This window comes from Triturus cristatus, chromosome 8 (assembly GCF_964204655.1).
Source record: "Triturus cristatus chromosome 8, aTriCri1.1, whole genome shotgun sequence".
NCBI lineage: Eukaryota > Metazoa > Chordata > Amphibia > Caudata > Salamandridae > Triturus > Triturus cristatus.
In genome coordinates this window covers 1,154,761,469-1,154,783,664 of record NC_140591.1, presented here as the reverse complement: position 1 = coordinate 1,154,783,664, position 22,196 = coordinate 1,154,761,469, and the positions used below count along the sequence as shown (strand labels likewise).

The 22,196-nt window shown below is 50.9% G+C and overlaps 1 protein-coding gene across 2 annotated transcripts in view; it reads right to left on the bottom strand.

The window, feature by feature from the left end:
* Positions 1-22,196, bottom strand: part of LOC146805530 (lysozyme G-like) — a 158,209-nt gene that overhangs the window by 82,996 nt on the left and 53,017 nt on the right. The window contains exon 1 of one of the 2 annotated variants that reach the window (XM_085622792.1): positions 18,973-19,106. The exons of the other annotated variant lie outside the window; for it this stretch is intronic. The gene's annotated coding sequence lies outside the window, so the exon portion shown is untranslated. Of the gene's footprint in view, positions 1-18,972; positions 19,107-22,196 lie in introns of those variants that run through there. 2 annotated transcript variants of the gene reach the window in all.

The window sequence follows — 22,196 nt, the reverse complement described above, 5'->3', positions numbered from 1 at the left end:
TTACAACTACACAGTCCCCTTGCTTAGATTTCTTGGTTGGGCCCACCCAGGGTATTCTACGGACCATCATTACTCGGCTTCTTTTGCCATTGGGAATCGGTCTGTTGACGTTAAGCCAGTGCATAGTTTTATTTTTCAATGACCAGTGGTTTTCGTGTTGGTCAGTGCCAATCACAGGGACGCCTGTCAACACGACCACATAGTCATTGGCCTCTGGTGGAAGGTCTATATAGCCTCCTCCAAAATTTTCTTTTGGACGAGGACCCTGGGTTTCGGCAGGCTGGGGTCTGGCGGATGCTACCAGGTTTGGATTTACTATTCCAGGCTTAGAGTTCCGTGTGGGAATCTGCGGTTTGGTAGCCTGAGGTTTAGCGGTTATGGAAACTTGATCCACAGCCACAGTCCTCGGCTTAGGAACAGGCCTTACAGCAACAGGTACTGGTGGGGGGTGCTGCTCAGCTTGCAAAACAGGGGCTGGCGAAAGTGGGTCAGATAAGGACACGCCCTGGTTTTCGAGACTTCTCAGGCCAAGAGTGGCCAGAGCAATAATGCTCTTCTCCATCTCGAGTAGATTGTTTTCTATCCTAGACAATCTTAAGTCGAGTGGTGAGAGAAGTTTTTTTAATGTTTCCCAGACTTGATCTATAAATTCCTTATCATTCCTTCCCTGGTCTTGTACCTGCGCCCCCTCGTCTACTGGGGTGGTGTTGGCTGGACCCTCTCCCATACTTTGGCATACTGACTGTGTGCTCGAGGAACCCTCAGGTAAAGCATTACATGCCTGAGTGTTGGTCATTGTGAGCTGGCGGGAGACTGCGACCTTTGCCTTTATACGAGAGTAGGCTGAGCGTGATTGGCGTTTTCTTTTGGGTTGTGCACCACTAACACGGGAAGTAGTTGGGAATACTTGGGAAAGGGGATTAAGGGTGGGGGTCTGGGCGTGAGAAGGTGCAGCGAAACTTAGCTCTTCTGTAATGCGAGATTGTTCTAAGGGCGGAGTGAGGGTGGAAGTAATCGGGGGCTGGTGTAAATCAACCTGGGTGGTAATACTATTTGGGCGGGCAGGGCGTGCTGGAGTGACAGCAGAGGCTATATGTCCTAGGGATGATTTTTTCGAGAGGGCAATTACCTCGGACAGCCTACGTGCAGCTACCAATTCTAGGGATACCCGGGTTTGAAGTTTAGATATTTCTTCATCGATGGCTATATTTGTGCGGGTGATGAAGTCGTCCATAGGGCCACAGATTTGTGAACCACCTTTGGAGGCTTTGCTACGTGTCATCCTAGTACTCATGGTGCTTGCGATAAGATCAGGGTCGTCACTCGACTTACTAACTAGGGGGCTTCAGTTTAAGCTAACCTGTCTCAGCACGATGATACAATAACAAGCAGGTTAGGAGCAATAAGGGGGGTGGGCCAGGGCCGTCCTCGGCCGTCCTCGAACGGCCTCAAACGGCCCGCTCTTAGCCCGGTCTTCGCCCCGGCCGTTGCCCCGCGCGCGTCCCGCGTGCGCGTTGTCCACACAAGCTATGAAGGAAAAAACAAGAGGAAGGGGCGGGAAGAGGACCAGCTGCGGCCGATCCACGCCGCTAGGAATGCTGGTCCTCGCAGTCCCGCCTCTACCCCTGTTGACCAGATGACAGCTTGCAAGGGGCGCGTTGGTGCTCAAAGCACGTGAAGGGAGGCAGAAAGGATGTTCCCCAGAGAGAGTCTAAGCCTACGAGCGGCACCCGCGAAGCGGGGGCCGCGAGGCGTGGCGAAGTGGCCAGACAGCAACAGCACAGGAACAGCGCTTCTTTGCAGGAAGGGTCCCAAGGCTCACTCACTCCACACAGATTTTAAAGAGGAGGAGGAGGGGGCGGGAAGAGGACCAGCTGCGGCCGATCCACGCCGCTAGGAATGCTGGTCCTCGCAGTCCCGCCTCTACCCCTGTTGACCAGATGACAGCTTGCAAGGGGCGCGTTGGTGCTCAAAGCACGTGAAGGGAGGCAGAAAGGATGTTCCCCAGAGAGAGTCTAAGCCTACGAGCGGCTCCCGCGAAGCGGGGGCCGCGAGGCGTGGCGAAGTGGCCAGACAGCAACAGCACAGGAACAGCGCTTCTTTGCAGGAAGGGTCCCAAGGCTCACTCACTCCACACAGATTTTAAAGAGGAGGAGGAGGAGGGGGCGGGAAGAGGACCAGCTGCGGGCGATCCACGCCGCTAGGAATGCTGGTCCTCGCAGTCCCGCCTCTACCCCTGTTGACCAGATGACAGCTTGCAAGGGGCGCGTTGGTGCTCAAAGCACGTGAAGGGAGGCAGAAAGGATGTTCCCCAGAGAGAGTCTAAGCCTACGAGCGGCTCCCGCGAAGCGGGGGCCGCGAGGCGTGGCGAAGTGGCCAGACAGCAACAGCACAGGAACAGCGCTTCTTTGCAGGAAGGGTCCCAAGGCTCACTCACTCCACACAGATTTTAAAGAGGAGGAGGAGGAGGGGGCGGGAAGAGGACCAGCTGCGGGCGATCCACGCCGCTAGGAATGCTGGTCCTCGCAGTCCCGCCTCTACCCCTGTTGACCAGATGACAGCTTGCAAGGGGCGCGTTGGTGCTCAAAGCACGTGAAGGGAGGCAGAAAGGATGTTCCCCAGTGAGAGTCTAAGCCTACGAGCGGCACCCGCGAAGCGGGGGCCGCGAGGCGTGGCGAAGTGGCCAGACAGCAACAGCACAGGAACAGCGCTTCTTTGCAGGAAGGGTCCCAAGGCTCACTCACTCCACACAGATTTTAAAGAGGAGGAGGAGGGGGCGGGAAGAGGACCAGCTGCGGCCGATCCACGCCGCTAGGAATGCTGGTCCTCGCAGTCCCGCCTCTACCCCTGTTGACCAGATGACAGCTTGCAAGGGGCGCGTTGGTGCTCAAAGCACGTGAAGGGAGGCAGAAAGGATGTTCCCCAGAGAGAGTCTAAGCCTACGAGCGGCTCCCGCGAAGCGGGGGCCGCGAGGCGTGGCGAAGTGGCCAGACAGCAACAGCACAGGAACAGCGCTTCTTTGCAGGAAGGGTCCCAAGGCTCACTCACTCCACACAGATTTTAAAGAGGAGGAGGAGGGGGCGGGAAGAGGACCAGCTGCGGCCGATCCACGCCGCTAGGAATTCTGGTCCTCGCAGTCCCGCCTCTACCCCTGTTGACCAGATGACAGCTTGCAAGGGGCGCGTTGGTGCTCAAAGCACGTGAAGGGAGGCAGAAAGGATGTTCCCCAGAGAGAGTCTAAGCCTACGAGCGGCTCCCGCGAAGCGGGGGCCGCGAGGCGTGGCGAAGTGGCCAGACAGCAACAGCACAGGAACAGCGCTTCTTTGCAATATATATATTATGTAGCTGCTTGACTCTCCAGAGATGCCGAGCCAGAGATCAAGGGCGAGGAAACGCTCGAAACGCGTATGGCAGAATCGGCGCATTCTGCTGTGAATGTGATGCTGTTGCTCTGTGAATCTTTGCAAATAAAGGAAGCAAACACGATGTGAGTGGCCCTTCAATTTTTGGAGCCCCTCTTTCTATGGATACATAACGGCCCGCTCTGGCCGTGAAGGAGCCCCACTGCCGACTGAGCAGATCTGTGCGCTGGTGATTACAGGGCGCCGAGTGAACAACGTGTCCTGTTGCAAAGACTCGGAAAAGAACAGGGCGCCAACATTGCACACTTACAGCAACCTACTATGGCTTTTTAATAATGAACTAAAGGAGATGGTGTAGCGGCTTCCACTACGGCAACAATTATACTACAAAGACCATAAAGCACTTGGTACACACGCCAAGCGGGCGGGACTTACTTAATCATCGCTAGTGCGACGTCACTGTAGCTGCTTGACTCTCCAGAGATGCCGAGCCAGAGATCAAGGGCGAGGAAACGCTCGAAACGCGTATGGCAGAATCGGCGCATTCTGCTGTGAATGTGATGCTGTTGCTCTGTGAATCTTTGCAAATAAAGGAAGCAAACACGATGTGAGTGGCCCTTCAATTTTTGGAGCACCTCTTTCTATGGATATATATATATATATATATATATATATATATATATATGTATATCACAAACAAAAGGCTGCCCCATTGGAGACGCTACTGGCAGCAGCATACCCAGGCTCTACTAAGAGCTTTCCCTGTAAGGCCAAACGCATTTCGGGCAGCCTTCTGCCCTTGATCACTGGCTTGTACGGATGACCAACAGTCTGGTTAATGCACAAAATGTATTCGATTTACGGAAATGAATGGTAATGGCACTTGCATCGTAATGACTGCATTGTAAAGGTAATGCGTGTTAATGGCCCTTCATTGTTTAGTGTAAGGGGAGCCTTGAGGAAGGGAAAGCCTTTGTTCCCCTTTTCAGGCTGGCTCCAAGCCCATTGGGAAGGAAGTTCACTTCAGAACCACTTTCAAATGGACATGGGAGAGGGGACAGCTCATTCTCCTGGCCACACCTCTGGGTGGACACAAGATCTCTGCACATGGGACAAAGGGTTTCAATATTTTGAATTTTAGATGTGAGGTGCACTATAAGGTTGTTTATGGTTTGGCAAACAGGAACTGTTGAGAAGTGGACAGGGTTACCTCTGGGAACTTTTGCCCCATTGGTTATGGCGGGGTCAGGAGTCACCCACACCCACTCACTAGTACAAACCATGAGTCCTTTTCTGAACACTTACTAGAACTGTAAAAGATCAGAGAAGGACTGGACCTCTGCTTGCTATAACGTGAGAGGAGCCCTGAAGGACTTGGAACTGTTCCCACAAGTACCCGGAGAAAGAAGTAGACTCTAAGGGTCAGTTGGCTGACTTCCTGTGTGCTTACAGGGAAACAATATGCTGCAAATGACCTTTTTCCTGAAGTGACCAGTTGACCAGTACCAACTCGACCTGGATTGTTCACCCCTCTCGGTGGCATCTGCTGAAGTGTGTTCTCTCCCCTAGGTGCTGTTACTGAGGTCCTTGGAACCTTAGAAGTGAACCACAGGAGCTTCTCCAAAAACACTGAAAAGTTGGGACTTTTAAAAACTTCCATGACCTCCTGAGACAACAGAGGCTTGGCAACTTTTTGAAATCCCCTTGGTTTGCATCTTACCTAGGACACAGGATCTCTCTTTATAAGCCTTTATTTTTGTATTTTGGGGAGGGAAGAGGGAATAGGGAGTAGTGGCTGTTCATGCCACTATGGGCCCGAAACCCCATTCACTCTATTGACTCTCCATGGCTTTTCAGCCAGAGACAGGAGTAAGCCCTGCCCCTCAACATGGCCCTTACTCCATATTTGATCAATCAGTTGCAGTCAGAGATCGTCTCAAAGCCCTGACCCCTTCTGGACCCACCTCCTCTCTCACCCGTTAAAAATAATGTTGAGGTTGGCCGGTCAGAAATATGCAACGTAAAATATTAAATACATTTAAATATGAATTATTTATAATTTAGCTAAAATAACTTGCCCCTGCCATGCACTGCTTATGACCTCACATACCATGTCACTCATGACATGCTCTATGACATCATTTATGACATCACGGATGACATCATCAAATGAGTGTGTTAATTTGTTTTACACTTTACATAGTGGCAGGTAAGTATGATCCTACTTCTCTACCTAATTTTGGACAGCATCTTTCCTGATAATAAGTGCAAGTGTTTAAAGTATGTTTGTGCTGCTGATGGGCCATAAGTGTGCAGAGGTATGGAGCATAATATGTTTGTCTGTGTACAGAACTAACATTGTGTGTAGGTGACAGTATGTAGTAGATACTAAATATTGTCAGCCGCCTTGAGTATTTTGATGGAATAGTCTCAGCACTACTATTTCTACCCAGGATAGACAACTGTGTGCACCAGGTACTTTTTCATTTATACATGTGCTTGATTAGACACTTAAGGTTATGTATCAATAAAGATGTATTTCAGCAGAGTATGAAGCCTGTGGCTAGTATGACCTTTAATACCTTCAGGTATTTGTTTTTTACAATGATTAGTCTCTCTTTGGAGACGTTTTGCATTGGGAGAATACTGTTCCTGGAGGATACTTTTTAATAATCTGTGATGTACTCCTCATAAGAGTTTAGCCATCTTCAAACAGTGTAGTATGGGGTAATGTTTATGCTAACTATAACGGGGGAATTTCGGAGGTTTTTGTAGTTCAAAACATTACATTGTCACTGAAATATTCACCTGAGTATAACGTCACTTTAAAATGTTTTTTCAGTGAATATATACGTGTTTATATGTATATGTATCCAAACACCACGTCACAGCTCCAACTCCTCGGAAAAATGCTTCAATTATTTTATTTTGCCAAAGTCTGCTATTACGCGTTTCGGCCTTGATCACATGACAATGCTTAGGTATTACCACCGCCTTTTAAAGTGCTTCACAACAACAATGGACATAGACAATATGCTTTGCCACTTGAGGTTCTTTCTATGCATAAATGCTTTGAAAAACATAACCTTTCAGATACCCTACATAATACCTGTAAAATACACAGGTACTCAACAAAAATGTACAAGACATAAATGTCTTTCAAGAATATCCACCGTGTTTGTTTTTCAAAAATGATTGCTTTGCTGAATCAGATAGACCTTTATCTAGTCTAGAGTTAAGAATAAAAGTGACCATAAAGAGTGCCCACTCATAAATGTGGAAATGAAAACAATGTAAAATTAAAAAAAGAAATGTGTAATATAATTTTTTAGAAATATAAAACAGGTACATGTGAAATCTGTCAATTAATGCTTCGGAATAAAAAATAGTTTAAATTCCATATACTATGGGGCTTAAGATGTTGGAAATAGTCCTATTATTTAACATCTTATTATATTCCCTTGGTCTCCCAATTGTCCGACCCTACAGTAAATGGGCCCCACATATTTCCGTTACATAAATTAAGTGACTGTGTGCTACAGTACCTAATTACAAAGTGCCAAAATGCCATAAAGTGCATAAGTGCTTGGGGGTCTGGAGGTTTGAAAGCTGCAAATTTTCAAAGACCTCGTATTTTCAACTATCCTGGGGCCGATTCCGAGCCGGGTCGGAAAGCACTCCGACCGATCCCGATCCGGAGTGTTGTCCGACCGAGCCAGAGTCCTGTAGTCCAACCCAGCGAGTACGATGCGGCCATATGCTGCCGGACTCGGTTCAGTCGGACTCCCATAGAAGTCAATAAGAGCCAGTTGTACGACGCGTACATGGGCTCCCATTGACTGAATATGTACGTCGCGGACAAGTGCGCCCCCTACAGTGGGTACGCGTAGTGCCATCAGCACCGTACATGCCTGTGTTGGGGAGACCCATGGGTCTCCCCCTGTGTCCGAGTCGTAGGGCTGCGGGTGACAGAGAGTCCGACGCGGACCCCCAAAGGCAACAACCCGGACAATTTGCGAGCCGGACACTCCGGCTCGCACAGGCCATCCAACGCGTGCATCCTACTGGCTCAGTTGTAAATCGCATCCATTGCATGCCACAGTTAGCTTACGAGCGAGACGTACGGAGCGGTTCGGACCCGGAAACCACTCAGTCGGTAAATTTCATGTAGCTCGCATTGTACTTGCTCGCTCGTACAGCTGTGCGAGTCAGCTGGAAAACACGCGTACGGCTCGTAGTTTTTCCGGCCAGATCACGTTCGGTGCCCTTCTGACCCGGATCGGAATCGGCCCCCCTGTGTCTGTTTTAACAAATTGATAGAAGATGTTCCAATCAATTGATTTCATAGGATATAGCATTGTAACTCTTGAATTCATCAATAAATATATTCATAACTTAATTTACATAAAAAACTGTACCTCAATGATTAGAAATACGACACATGAAATATAACAATATGCCCTAGACCAACCATAACATGTCTTAAATATATAAATATCAATATAAATATTAATAAAAAACCCATAAAACATACAAGACTGATATACAGATAAACCACATTGACCAATTCATGAATTAATGCAGATTGACATTGACTGATAAATACTAATAGTTCCCAGATGAGAACAATTCTAAAAAGACACTTAAAAAAACAGAATTATAGGAATGCGTGCAGGTGTTCTGTTGTGTTGAGACCACCTGGATGCCTTGAATCGAACTCCAGTATAAAGCTAGTTTCCAGGCGTCTCAACTTTGCTTCTCTATCACCACCTCTTTTGGAAATAGGGATGGCTTGAATGACATAATATTATAGATGTCTTGGATTACTATCATGCATAGCTTGGAAATGCCTGGCCACCGGGTAATTTTGATCATTGTTTGTTGCAGCCCAGATATGCTGCAGGATTCTCTTGTGGACGGCCAGTTTTGTGCTTCCTATGTATTTGAGTTTGCAACTGCACTCGGGGACATAAACAGAAAATTTGGTTTTACATTTAAGATGTTGTTTCATCTCTAGAGCTTTTGTAGAAAATGCAGTTGTATAGGATTTCACATTAGTGCCAAATTGGCAAGCTTTACATGAAAGGCATTTAAAGAAACCCTTTCTCGCTGTTAACCACATGTCCCTATGGTGTTCCTCCTGACTATTGCTCACCAGCATATTCCCCATACTCATAGCTTTCCTGAGCGTAATGGAAGGATTGGACGGCATAGACCTCCCAATCACTGGATCATCTTGAATAAAATGCCAATCACGCCTTCATATGGTTCTCACTTGCCTTTCTTGTTTGGCATATGAGAGGATAAGTCTAGTGGGCTGAGGGACTTGAGTTTCATTGTTGGCATCACCATATGTCGTTTTGACCCTGTATGTTAAAAGGTCATCCCTGGCCCTTATTTTGGATCTCCTTATGGCGGCAGCCACAATTTCTGTCCTGTACCCCCTGGCCAGAAATCTGGCCCGACTTTCTGCCTGTTTGATCTCAGCCTCCTCATTACTGCTGAAGATGCGTTGGATGCGTAACATCTCCCCATAAGGAATACATTTGATTAAATGGGGAGGGTGAGCACTCGACGCATGCAGCCCCGTATTATCAGCAGTGGGCTTTCTAAAAAGAGTGGTTGTTAAAAAATTGTTCTCAATAGTAGATGAAAATTTCAAGGTAATATCATTGTGGTTGATCTGATCAATGAATTCCATAGCGCTTTCCTCACTTCCTCTCCACACAGTAAATAGATCATCGATGAAACGTAGCCAGGAAATAACTTTTGTTTCATAGATTTCCTCATATTGCCACATGAGGACCAGCTCCTCCCACCAGCCAATAAACAAACAGGCGAAGCTGGGGGAGAAGCTGGCCCCCATTGTTACTCCTTGAATTTGCTGAAACATTTGACCATTAAAGAGGAATAAGTTATTTTCCAAACAAAAGAGCAGCATGTCCATTAACATTTTTGTGTGCTGTGCATATATCATAGGTCTAGTGTTTAAAAAGTACTCGACAGCTCGTGACCCATCCCTGTTATGGATGCATGTATACAAGGAGGATATGCCCAAAGCTATAAGCAGATACTCAGAACTCCAATTTATATCCCTTATCTTTCTTAGAAAATCACATGTATCCTGTACGTATGACTTTTTTAACAAACACCTGCAAAAAATAATGAATATATCTGGATAAGTTCTCTAATGATCCATCACACGCTGCGATAATGGGCCTGCCCGGTGGTCTGTTGATGTTTTTGTGAATTTTTGGTATGAACGGGACCAGGGAATACTCCTTTTTCATGAACTTATACTCCTCCCAACTGAGGAGCCTCAGACTTTTCCATGCCAAAAGGTGTTTGAACAAAGAGTCCTGATTACTTATGAATTTTAGTGGAGAACTTTTTTTTATAACACTGTTGATTACTAAGTTGAATATATGCCTCTTTCATGTATTCCTCCATCGGCCGAAGGACGATATTGCCGCCCTTGTCAGAGTTTCTTATCACCACATTTTCTTTTTGTAGCTTGGCAATTAGTTGATTGTATTTCCTTCCCCTGTTAGTATATTTTCTATTTGATCCATTAATGGCGAACTTCAATTTTTTTATTTGTGTCAAAACATGCTCACTGAAGACAACCAAGCCATCTCGGGCCATAATTGGGCCAAATTTAGATTTCATCTTGAAGGGAGTAATTGGTCTTGCATTGGCTCCCACGGGGAATGGGGTAGGTCCTGATTGTCTGTCTCAATACTGCTTTCCAATTCACACAGATCCTGATATAAGGCTATATCGGAGACTGTTAGGCCAGGTGGGAAAGGGGGGCCATCACTGTTCAATATTAGTGCTGCGGTGTTCATTTGATCTGATGTTGACCTTTGCTGGTGAAATTTCCTGAGCTTCAATTTCCTAATATACTGGTAAATGTCCGCTCTCGTCCTGGTATAATTGAAATTAGATTGAGGGCAATGAGACAGTCCCAATGATAATAATTGGACCTCTGCTGCACATAGATCTATATTAGCCAAATTTATGATGGTATTAGCATCCTGCTTACTTGCTCTGCTTTCAGAACTTACATTGCCCTTTCCAATTGACTCAATTATTGACGCTTGCCTCGACCGCGACCCCATTTCTTGGCCTCCTGCAGGCCTGGCGTCTCCCCCTTCTTCTTTGTGATTCGGTTATGCGGCTGGTCCCTTGTTGCAAGGCCGCAATGTTTCATTTCTGCCCCGTTTTAAAATGCTCAACTCTTCCCCCAGAGGGAATTTGATACCACTGTGCTCTACATTCATTCTCGCACTTTCATTGTCTGATTCACTCTCTGGTACTGAACTTAAATCAGATGTCGATACCAATTCAGTCCTTTGCTGACCCATATCCTCTTGGCTGCCTGCTTGCATGCATTTGTTGTTCACTGTGGCTGTTCTAAGTGAGTCACAGCGCCTAGCAAATATAAAAATTTGGCCGTTGGCATAGTCATCACGGTCCCTCTGAAATTTGTACGCCTTTCTTACTTGAATTTTTTTTTCCTCCTTTACCAGCCTCATAGTCATTTCCTCCCGCAACGTTTGTCCAGGGCAGGAGTCCCCCTCCTGCTGTTTGATGTTGATTTCTAAAGCTTCAATTCTGGTCTGCAAATCAGCTCTGTCGATCTCCGCATACTTGACCAGTATCTGAACCAGTCTGCGGGACGACTCGAGACTGCATTCTCCTCATTCCGCCATCATGAGCGGGTTAGGCGCCTCATAGCTGGGGGCAATCATTATGCGGAGGCCCCTGGGGATTCTCCCCACATCCAGATACCTTTTAAGTGAGCGCGCCTCCCACCATTTTGATTGTTCCTGGCATTTGAGCTTTCCCAGCATTCTGAAATTTTCCTTTAATCCACTGACTCTGTCGCTCTGTTCCTCAGTTCCCCCATTACTGGCATTAGACAGATCCGCTGGGGAATCTAAAAACATTTCCTCCGTGGCTAACTTGCGGTTCCTAAGCGTGTCGGCCGACATCTTGGCTTTATGTTAATGAAAAGTTCTCTGCTTCAGCCCCCTGACAGTATGAATCCTGAAGCACATTTTCCAACCTGTGCGATATTGCTTAGCTGCGTACCTTTCTTGTTGAGCAGCCAAACGCAGAAACCGTCTGGTGTCCACTCCTCCGAGTAAATCTTCGAGCCCGGTGTCGCTGCTTCGCTCAGCACAGCCTCGTACTGCTCCTACTTTATTTTACCAATGTGCATATTGTGAGACCGGCCTCGTGGCGTGGGCCCTCCCGACCAGCAAGTTACACGACAACCACGCCGAACCTCGTGGACACGGCCTCCCGGTCTCTGTGGACCAACATCCCGAGGGCCTTCCAGATCCCCAACACGCATGCCCGGCCGAGGGAGAGCGCAACCCCCCTCAAGACCAGACCGAGAGGCGCCGACTCTGTCACACCTCTGGACTCTTCCCGAGGGAGGTTTCGATCGGCCACCCGGCCCCCGGCGAGCGGGCTCCTCTCCTGCTGGGCGTCTGGGGTCCCTCCCGGACACATCTGAATAGAACAAGGGGCTGAGCGACAGGAAACCCCGACACCTCGCCCCCAGGCACGAGACCCCTCTCCGAGAGGACTCCGGACTTCAAAGAGGAGGGGGAGTATAACAAGGGGTGCTGAAGGGACGAGAGGCAGAGAAGACCTGGACTGACGAGAGCCTGCGGACCTGGTCACGGCTCGATCGCTCCCCGAACAGAAGAAACGCTACCCGAACTAAGAACCATCTGAGCCCTGCTGACGCTGTCGCGGCTCCCTGAACTAAGAACCATCTGAGCCCTGCTGACGCCGTCGCGGCTCCCTGAACTAAGAACCATCTGAGCCCTGCGGACGCTGTTGCGGCTCCCTGACCTAAGAACCATCTGAGCCCTGCTGACGCCGTCGCGGCTCCCTGAACTAAGAACCTCCGGTGCCTGCTGAGTGACTCGCGGCCCGCTCCTCCAAGAGAATCGGCCGAGATCGCCGAGAGAAGCAACATCCCCTCAGCTCGAGGATTGAGAGCTGTGCGCCGGATACCTCGCAGAGACACTAATTGAAAGACTGTCCCGCTACCCCTTTTCCCTCATTACAAGATCGCTGCCGCTTGTGGCATTAATTCTGCACCTGCCTGCCGGATCATAAAGATCCCTGACAACTACCGATAAAGGCCTAATACCGACTACTGTGTGGTGTCCCTCTATCCGAAGAGAAAGCAGTGCAGCGCGTGCGATCCTAGGTGCGAGACCCTTCCAGGAAGGGCCTCCCTGCTCTTACTCGGCCTATATCTGGGAAGGGTGGGCCTCAGAGTGGTCAGGAACCCCTTCCGCAGCCTCCCCGGGGAACCCCTTCCAACATTTGGTGGCAGGCGACGGGATCCGAGCCAACACCTAGAGATCGTGCAGTAACGGCTGACGCACCACCAAGAAGAATGGAAGGAGAAACTTTCCTAGGTGCCGCAGGCACCAACCCAAGCACGACATTTCAAAAGGACCAGTTAGAATCGTACACGCACTGAGAACTGAAACAATTTTGTAAAGACTTTGGAATCGCTACCACCGGACTAAGCACGAAAGAGGACTTCCAGGGGGCATTAAAGACCTGGGTCGAGGCAGAAACTCCCCGGTCACAAGCAGAAGGTGAGCACCCCAACGAACCACGAAGCAGCCCAGGGAGGAACGGCACTCCCGAGGGGGGCCTATCCCCAGAGGAACTAGCGGACCGAGAAAGAAGTCGCAACCACGAACTGGAACTAGCAAAACTAAAAATCGAAGGAGATATAAAACTAGCTGAGAAAAAACTAGCAGTGGAACAATTACGCCTACACGGGGAACTAGAAGAAAAGAAAAGACAGAGAGAACACGAAGAAAAGAAACTCCAACTAGAGCACGAACGCAGCCTGAAGGAGATCGAGCTGCAGGCCAAGCGGGCGGAGACCCGACCCTCGGAAACGCAACCCACCTCCTCCACCGTGGAACCAAAGGTCCACATCCCCAAAGATGTGGTGAAAGAGTACTATAAGAACGACGACATTCAGCAATGGTTCAAGGCCTACGAAGTCGCCATGACCTCCCACCGAGTCCCGCAGAAAGACTGGGGGGCTGGGCTGTGGGGCCGTTTCCTGAGCGAGGGGAGAGATACCCTGCTGGACCTGCCCTCCACCGTGATGAACTCCTACAGCCACATGAAAGAGGCCCTGGTAGCCAGATATGGGCTCACCCCTGAAATGTACCGGCAACGGTTTAGAGACTGCAAAAAGATACCCGGTACCACATGGGTGGAGTACGTGAACTTTTACAGCCGGGCCTTGGACGGATGGATCAAGGGCAGCAAGGTCTCCACCTTTGAGGAGCTGTTCGACCTGATCGCATGGGAACACTTGGCCGCTAATTGCTTCGTAGAGCTGCGCCAGCACCTCCTGGACAGCAAACTCACAGACCCTCGGAAACTGGCTGTCGAAGCGGACCGGTGGGTGAACACCCGGACCTCCCGGGGCCCCGTGGGAGACTACGGTCGCCACACTCAGGGACCCCCCCGCCAGAGGGGCGGAGGGAACCACAGCCGGCAAAGGGAGCTCCCGGGGGGACCCCCGCGCAGCCCTCCCCGAGGACAATCTCTGCCCTTCCCAGCTCCGCCTCCGGCCAGCACTAGGCCACCAGGGAGGCCGGGACCCCGGGGGAGGATCACATGTTTCCGCTGCCAGCAGACCGGACACTATGCCAGTGACCCTCAGTGTCCCCAGTACCAGCGGACCACCACCACAACCCCGCCGGCTCGGCAGATGGCCTCTGTAGCCCTGGGAGAAGAGATGGAAGAGTCCGAAGAATGGGAACCAGCCGCCATGGCTTTGGTCTCCCTAGGGGACCGGGAGATGGTCCCCGGAACGCCCCTGCCCGCCAACACGAAGAAGTACCGACAGCAGGTGACGGTCAATGGTCACCGCATCGAGGGGCTCCGGGACACGGGGGCGAGTGTCACGGCGGTCCACTGTCACCTGATTTCTGAGGACCAAATCCTTCCTGACGCCTTTTGCCCCGTTATCTCATCAGACAATTCCGAGAGCCTCTGCCGGATGGCCCTAGTCCCCTTCGAATGGGGGGGGAGTCACCGGCAAGTTAAAAGTAGCGGTCAGAAACTCCCAGCCCGTGGACTGCCTCCTGGGCAACGACCTGGAGAACTCCCCGTGGGGACAAGTGGAGCGAAGGGCCCACCTAGAAATGATGGGCCTACCCGAGTGGGTATGCGCCACCACGCGCTCGATGACTCTCCGGGCACCTTCCTCCGAGGGGGGAGAGGCCATGCCCCTGAACACCGCCACCACCCCCGGGAGCCAGGATACCCCACCAGAGGCCAACGACCCCCTCCTGGACGAACCAACCGCTCCCAGCGAAGAATCCGGACCTTCCGACCCCGCAAAACCGACCCAACTCGGGGACTTGCCAGAACTAGCCTCGTGGCCCTGCGAAGGGGGCCCCTCCCGTGAAGAGTTCTGCCAAGAACAATCCACCTGCCCGTCCCTCATTGGACCCCGACAACGGGCCGAGGCCCAAGCAGCCGGCGACCAGACTGGCACCCACTGGGTATACTGGGAGAACGGACTGCTGTACAGTGAACAGAAGTCGGCCGAGTTGGGATCGGCCCGAGTACTAGTAGTACCCCTACGCTTCCGAAGTCATCTCCTGGGCCTGGCCCATGATGTGCCTCTGGCCGGACACTTAGGCCAAGATAAGACATACCAGCGACTCGTCACCCACTTCTACTGGCCCAAGATGCGAGCCAATGTGGAGGCCCACTGCAAATCCTGCCCCACGTGCCAGGCCAGCGGAAAGAGTGGGGGCAAGCGCAAGGCTCCACTCCAACCCTTCCCCGTCGTCAGTACCCCCTTTGAGCGGGTAGGAATCGACATTGTCAGACCACTGGACCCTAAGACCGCCCAGGGCCACCGGTTCATCCTCGTGCTGGTGGACCATGCCACCCGTTACCCCGAAGCCATCCCTCTCCGCACCGTAACGGCCCCCGTGGTGGGCCGGGCCTTGATGGGGATCTTCTCCCGCATGGGCTTCCCCTGCAAAGTCGTGAGTGACCGGGGGACGAACTTTATCTCCCGATATATGAAGTCCCTCTGGCAGCAGTGTGGAGTATCGTACAAGTTCACCATCCCGTACCACCCCCAAGGAAACGGCCTAGTCGAACGCTTTAACAAGACACTGAAGGGGATGATCATGGGCCTCGAGGAACCCCTACGCCGGAGGTGGGACGTCCTCCTCCCATGTCTCCTGTTCGCCTACCGGGAGGTCCCCCAAAAATCCCTGGGGTTCAGCCCATTCGAACTGTTATATGGACACCCCGTCCGAGGACCCCTGAGCCTGGTCAAGGAGGGGTGGGAAGCAACCCCCCGGGGGTTCCCTCCCGACGTGTTCCGATACATCCTAGCACTCCGCAACCAAACCCGAAAATTCAGGGAACTCGCAGAAGCCAACCTCGAAGCCAGTCAATACGAGATGAAGCGCTGGTATGACCAGAATGCTACGCTGGTCCAGTTTCAGCCGGGTCAACAAGTCTGGGTCATGGCCCCGGTGAGACCCTGCGCTCTCCAAGATAAATGGACTGGGCCCTTCAAGGTGGTCGAGCGGAAGAGCCAAGTCACCTATCTCATCGATGTGCAGTCTCCGCGGAACCCCCTCCGGGTTCTCCATGTGAACCGCCTCAAGCCCCACTTTGTGCAGACCGAATTGAGTCTACTCCCGGCCACCGACGATGGGGCCGAAGAAGACACCGAGCCCCTCCCAGACCTCCTGGGGGTGAAGGAAGCCGATGGATCCGTGGAGGGGGTGAAACTGTCGACCGCCCTCACAGCCCAACAGACCAACGACTGCCGCCAGCTACTTGGGCAGTTCGCGGACCTCTTCTCCCTGACCCCCGGGGTCACCAGCTGGTGTGTCCACGACGTGGACACCGGGGACAGCCCGCCAGTGAGACATCGGGCCTACCGGGTCCCTGATCGGGTCCGGACCTGCATCCAGACCGAGGTGACAAAGATGCTGGACCTTGGGGTGATTGAACCCTCCGACAGCCCCTGGGCTAGCCCGGTAGTCCTGGTTCCGAAGGCGACTACCCCGGGTGTTGCCCCCGAGTTGAGATTCTGCGTGGACTACCGAGGCCTCAATGCGGTCACCCGAGCAGACGCTCACCCTATCCCCCGTGCCGACGAACTCATTGACCGCCTTGGGGCCGCCTGCTACCTCAGCACCTTCGACCTGACCAGTGGGTACTGGCAGATTGCCCTCACCGAGGGAGCCAAGGAGCGCTCCGCCTTCTCCACCCCGGATGGGCACTACCGCTTTAGGGTGATGCCGTTCGGAATGAAAAATGCCCCGGCCACCTTCCAGCGGCTGGTGAACAGGGTCCTGGCCGGACTAGAAGGGTTCAGCGCAGCATACCTTGACGACATAGCGGTCTTCAGCTCCCAGTGGACCGAGCACCTCCAGCACCTCCGTCAAGTCCTGCTGGCTCTACGCCGGGCCGGCCTCACCATCAAAGCTGGAAAATGTCAAATTGGGCACGGCTCCGTAACTTATCTGGGGCACCAAGTGGGGAGTGGGCAGGTCGCCCCCCTTCAGCCGAAGATCGACGCCATCTTGTCCTGGGAACCCCCTACCACCCAAACAGAAGTCCGAGCTTTCCTGGGCCTCACCGGCTACTACCGAAGGTTCATTAAAAACTATGGCAGCATCGCAGGCCCTCTCACAGAGCTAACCTCCAAAAAACACCCCAAGAAAGTACACTGGACTCCCGCCTGCCAGGAGGCGTTCGACACCCTAAAGGCCGCAATGTGCGCGGCTCCAGTACTCAAAGCACCCGACTACGCCCAGGAGTTTGTGGTCCAGACGGACGCCTCGGAACACGGCATCGGGGCAGTCCTCTCACAGTACGACGACAAGGGCATAGATCAGCCCATAGCCTTCATCAGCCGAAGGTTACTGCCCCGAGAACAGCGGTGGAGCACGATTGAACGTGAGACGTTCGCCGTCGTCTGGGCCCTCAAAAAGCTACGGCCCTACCTGTTCGGAACACACTTCCGAGTGCAAACGGACCATCGACCCCTGCGGTGGTTGATGCAGATGCGAGGGGAAAACCCCAAGCTGCTACGCCGGTCCATCTCTCTCCAGGGAATGGATTTCACTGTGGAACATCGCCCCGGGACTGACCACGCCAACGCGGACGGCCTGTCCCGATTCTTCCGCTTCAGCGAGGAGAACTCCCAAGTGGATGGGTAGTTTTCCCCGCCTTTCAGCTGGGGGGGGCACGTGTGAGACCGGCCTCGTGGCGTGGGCCCTCCCGACCAGCAAGTTACACGACAACCACGCCGAACCTCGTGGACACGGCCTCCCGGCCTCCGTGGACCAACATCCCGAGGGCCGACCAGATCCCCAACACGCATGCCCGGCCGAGGGAGAGCGCAACCCCCCTCAAGACCAGACCGAGAGGCGCCGACTCTGTCACACCTCTGGACTCTTCCCGAGGGAGGTTTCGATCGGCCACCCGGCCCCCGGCGAGCGGGCGCCTCTCCTACTGGGCGTCTGGGGTCCCTCCCGGACACATCTGAATAGAACAAGGGGCTGAGCGACAGGAAACCCCGACACCTCGCCCCCAGGCACGAGACCCCTCTCCGAGAGGACTCCGGACTTCAAAGAGGAGGGGGAGTATAACAAGGGGTGCTGAAGGGACGAGAGGCAGAGAAGACCTGGACTGACGAGAGCCTGTGGACCTGGTCGCGGCTCGATCGCTCCCCGAACAGAAGAAACGCTACCCTAACTAAGAACCATCTGAGCCCTGCTGACGCTGTTGCGGCTCCCTGAACTAAGAACCATCTGAGCCCTGCTGACGCCGTCGCGGCTCCCTGAACTAAGAACCATCTGAGCCCTGCTGACGCCGTCGCGGCTCCCTGAACTAAGAACCATCTGAGCCCTGCGGACGCTGTCGCGGCTCCCTGACCTAAGAACCATCTGAGCCCTGCTGACGCCGTCGCGGCTCCCTGAACTAAGAACCTCCGGTGCCTGCTGAGTGACTCGCGGCCCGCTCCTCCAAGAGAATCGGCCGAGATCGCCGAGAGAAGCAACATCCCCTCAGCTCGAGGATTGAGAGCTGTGCGCCGGATACCTCGCAGAGACACTAATTGAAAGACTGTCCCGCTACCCCTTTTCCCTCATTACAAGATCGCTGCAGCTTGTGGCATTAATTCTGCACCTGCCTGCCGGATCATAAAGATCCCTGACAACTACCGATAAAGGCCTAATACCGACTACTGTGTGGTGTCCCTCTATCCGAAGAGAAAGCAGCGCAGCGCGTGCGATCCTAGGTGCGAGACCCCTCCAGGAAGGGCCTCCCTGCTCTTACTCGGCCTATATCTGGGAAGGGTGGGCCTCAGGGTGGTCAGGAACCCATTCTGCAGCCTCCCCAGGGAACCCCTTCCAACACATATCGCATAACACAGGTGGCTTCGTCCGTTTAGTTCCAAACTCTGTGAAGTGCCCCGGGGGTTCCCGCCAAAGTAGCACCATAGTGCCGTAGGCAGAATGGCCAGGAGCAAGAGACTGTCAGCTACGGAACCTACTTCCTCGGAGGGGGTCCACGAGCCGGCGGCAGTCCAAGCCAGTCCAATATCCAAACACCTCGTTACAGCTCCAGCTCCTTGGAAAAACGAGCACGGACCCAGATAAGTGCTTCAAATATTTTATCTTGCCAAAGTCAGCCATTAGGCATTTCAGCCGAACTAGCGGACTTGATCACATGACAATGCTTAGGTATTAACATCACCTTTTAAAGTGCAAGTGCTTCACATCAACAATAGACATAGACAATATACTTTGCCCCAGGCAACTATTCGAAAACGTTCACCCACCTGTGGGCGCAGGAGAGGCAGGAGGAAGGCGACGCTGTCAGTCCACTGCCTGCGCCCTGTTTAAGGCTTCCCCTCTGGGAATCAGACTGCCACTTAAGGTTCTTTCCGTGCATAAATGTATAAATGCTTTGAAAAACATAACCTTTCAGATACCCTACATAATAACTGTAAAATACACAGGTACTCGACAAAAATGTACAAGACATAAATGTCTTTCAAGAATATCCACCTTTTTTGTTTTTCAACATATTATATATATACACATATATATGTATATATATATATAAACACAAGGTGCCCTGCTTCAAGGACGCACTCAAGGACAGCCAGATCCTGTCGTTTGTGGCAGCAATCTTTATTCTTTAGAAACCGGCATTCACAATGTCCAAATTCGATAAAAAGCCCAACGCGTTTCAAAGCATCTTGCTTCTTGTTCACAGGCAACATGTATGCGTTTCAGACAGAAGGGAGTGAAAGGTAAAGTCACTTAATTAATTCCTTTTATCGCCCTCTGGTGGGTCTAATTACTTTACCATCAACACAGCTTTCTGGGACTTATAGTTCTCTCACTCCATAATTAATTCCTTCAGAGGATTCTGTCATCTGCGCAAAAAATACAATTACAATTTACACTCTCCAGTGAGCTTCAGGCAAAGGAATCCGGTTTAGTTTTCTGTAAAAACTGTCTCTCTGCATTTCAAACATAGGCTGTCTGTGCGAGGCAGCCCACTTGTTCCTTTCGTGGCGGTGCAATCCTCCCGGCCAGGGCAGGCCGGATTGAAATATAAACCAAGGTGCCCTGCTTCAAGGACGCACTCAAGGACAGCCAGATCCTGTCGTTTGTGGCAGCAATCTTTATTCTTTAGAAACCGGCATTCACAATGTCCAAATTCGATAAAAAGCCCAACGCGTTTCAAAGCATCTTGCTTCTTGTTCACAGGCAACATGTATGCGTTTCAGACAGAAGGGAGTGAAAGGTAAAGTCACTTAATTAATTCCTTTTATCGCCCTGTGGTGGGTCTAATTACTTTACCATCAACACAGCTTTCTGGGACTTATAGTTCTCTCACTCCATAATGAATTCCTCCAGTGGATTCTGTCATCTGCACAAAAAATACAATTACAATTTACACTCTCCAGTGAGCTTCAGGCAAAGGAATCCGGTTTAGTTTTCTGTAAAAACTGTCTTTCATCCACTGGAGGAATTAATTATGGAGTGAGAGATAGGTCTATAATTAGCTGCTACCAAGGGCTAGGCTAAGGGCTATTTTAGCAATGGCAGAATTTTGGCGGTTTTCCATCTGCCAGGCACATGGCCGGTCCTCAGCAAGGAATTAAGGACTTGATTAGCTGCTGGATTAATGACCTTGGCCACCGAGGCCAGGAAATTGTCTGGGCAGGCATCCGAGGGGGAGCCAAACTTAAGGCTTTTCATAATCTCTGAGCAAATCTCCAATTGAATAGGGGGAAACTGTATTAACGATGGGCCCTCCACAGGGGCTCTAGGTGTCAGAAATTTTGAGTACATTCCCTCCAGAGGGAGGTTCTCAGCGAACAAGTCTTGGATGACTCTGATCTTATCATTCAAAAAGGCAGCAAGTTGGCTTGTTCATTCCATAGAGGATGTAAAAGGGCGGGCAACCGAAAGCGTGCAAGAGAAGGCCTTCATGATTATAAAAATATCTTGGCCCTTATTGTCGGATGACTCAATTTTGACCCCAAAATATCTTTTTTTGGCCTCATAAATTATAGTGTGGTGGACTTTCAAGGCCTGTTTATAAATAGCTTTGTCCTCTAGATTAAAGTTTTTGCACCATACACTTTCCAGGCGCTTGCAGGAGCATTTACTCTGCCTGAGGACTTCATTAAACCAAGGGGCAGAAATTCTTGGTGCCTTGGAAGAGCAGGTGGGCATTGGAGCAAGCGCATGGGTGCGTTGCTGTAGCCAGTTCTCAAAGCCAGTCAGTCAGTCAATTTACCTTTATTTAGTTTGTTACAACCATAAAAGTGTACATTACATCTGTTTCGTCTATTAAAATACATATATCACATATTCATCATAGCTATAATAATCCATATCCTATAAAATATTCTAAAATTAATAAAACCAGGTGATTCCTGCGTTTGTACCTTTACATCCAATATTTCCGATAGATCAATTGCAGGACTGATGTCTTTTCGTTGTGCCATCTCATAACAACGTTAGCGTACCCATACAGGGTTACTCTAAGCCCTTAAGAATCGCTTTGACTCTACACATAAATTTCCCCATGGCGCAAGCTATGTCTAAATTCCTCATTTCCATTAAAAGTTCAACAGCTTGCGTCCTACTCATTATTCTGTATTTTATGAATATTGGGCGTAGAATCTCCTTTCGTAAGTCTAAAAATGTCATACAATCCAATAAAATGTGTAGAATATCACAGGGGGTCCCCAAAGTGCAAGTGCATTTCCCCCTAAGATCTATCATGAGATTTTTCACCCCATTATTCATATAACAGGGGTTTATCCCCATTCGCACTCTTAGCACCTCACGTCGTAAATAGTGACTTGGTAACCTATCTATATAAGGGTAATGTTTATCCTTTTCCCAAGCCAAAATCATATGTGATACTGAAATTTTTCGTGAGAGATACTCCCGGTCATGTATACATGATGTATCAAAACCCAATGACCTGAGTTCTTTCTTATCTATTCGGGGGTGACCTAACTGCGGATCCAGCATTAAACCTAGTATTCCATACGCTTCCTTTATTACAGATTTTGCCTCTTTTGCCCAGGACAGCTCACTCATGGCAATTTCTGCTTTACACCACTGGGAAACTTTATGAGGCTCCTCTGCCCCTAAGCACTGCCAGAAGCGTATTAATGCCATACAGGCTGTTATGGCCCAAGAGGTGATTCCCAACTCAAGCCTTGCTGCTTGTACCATTGAT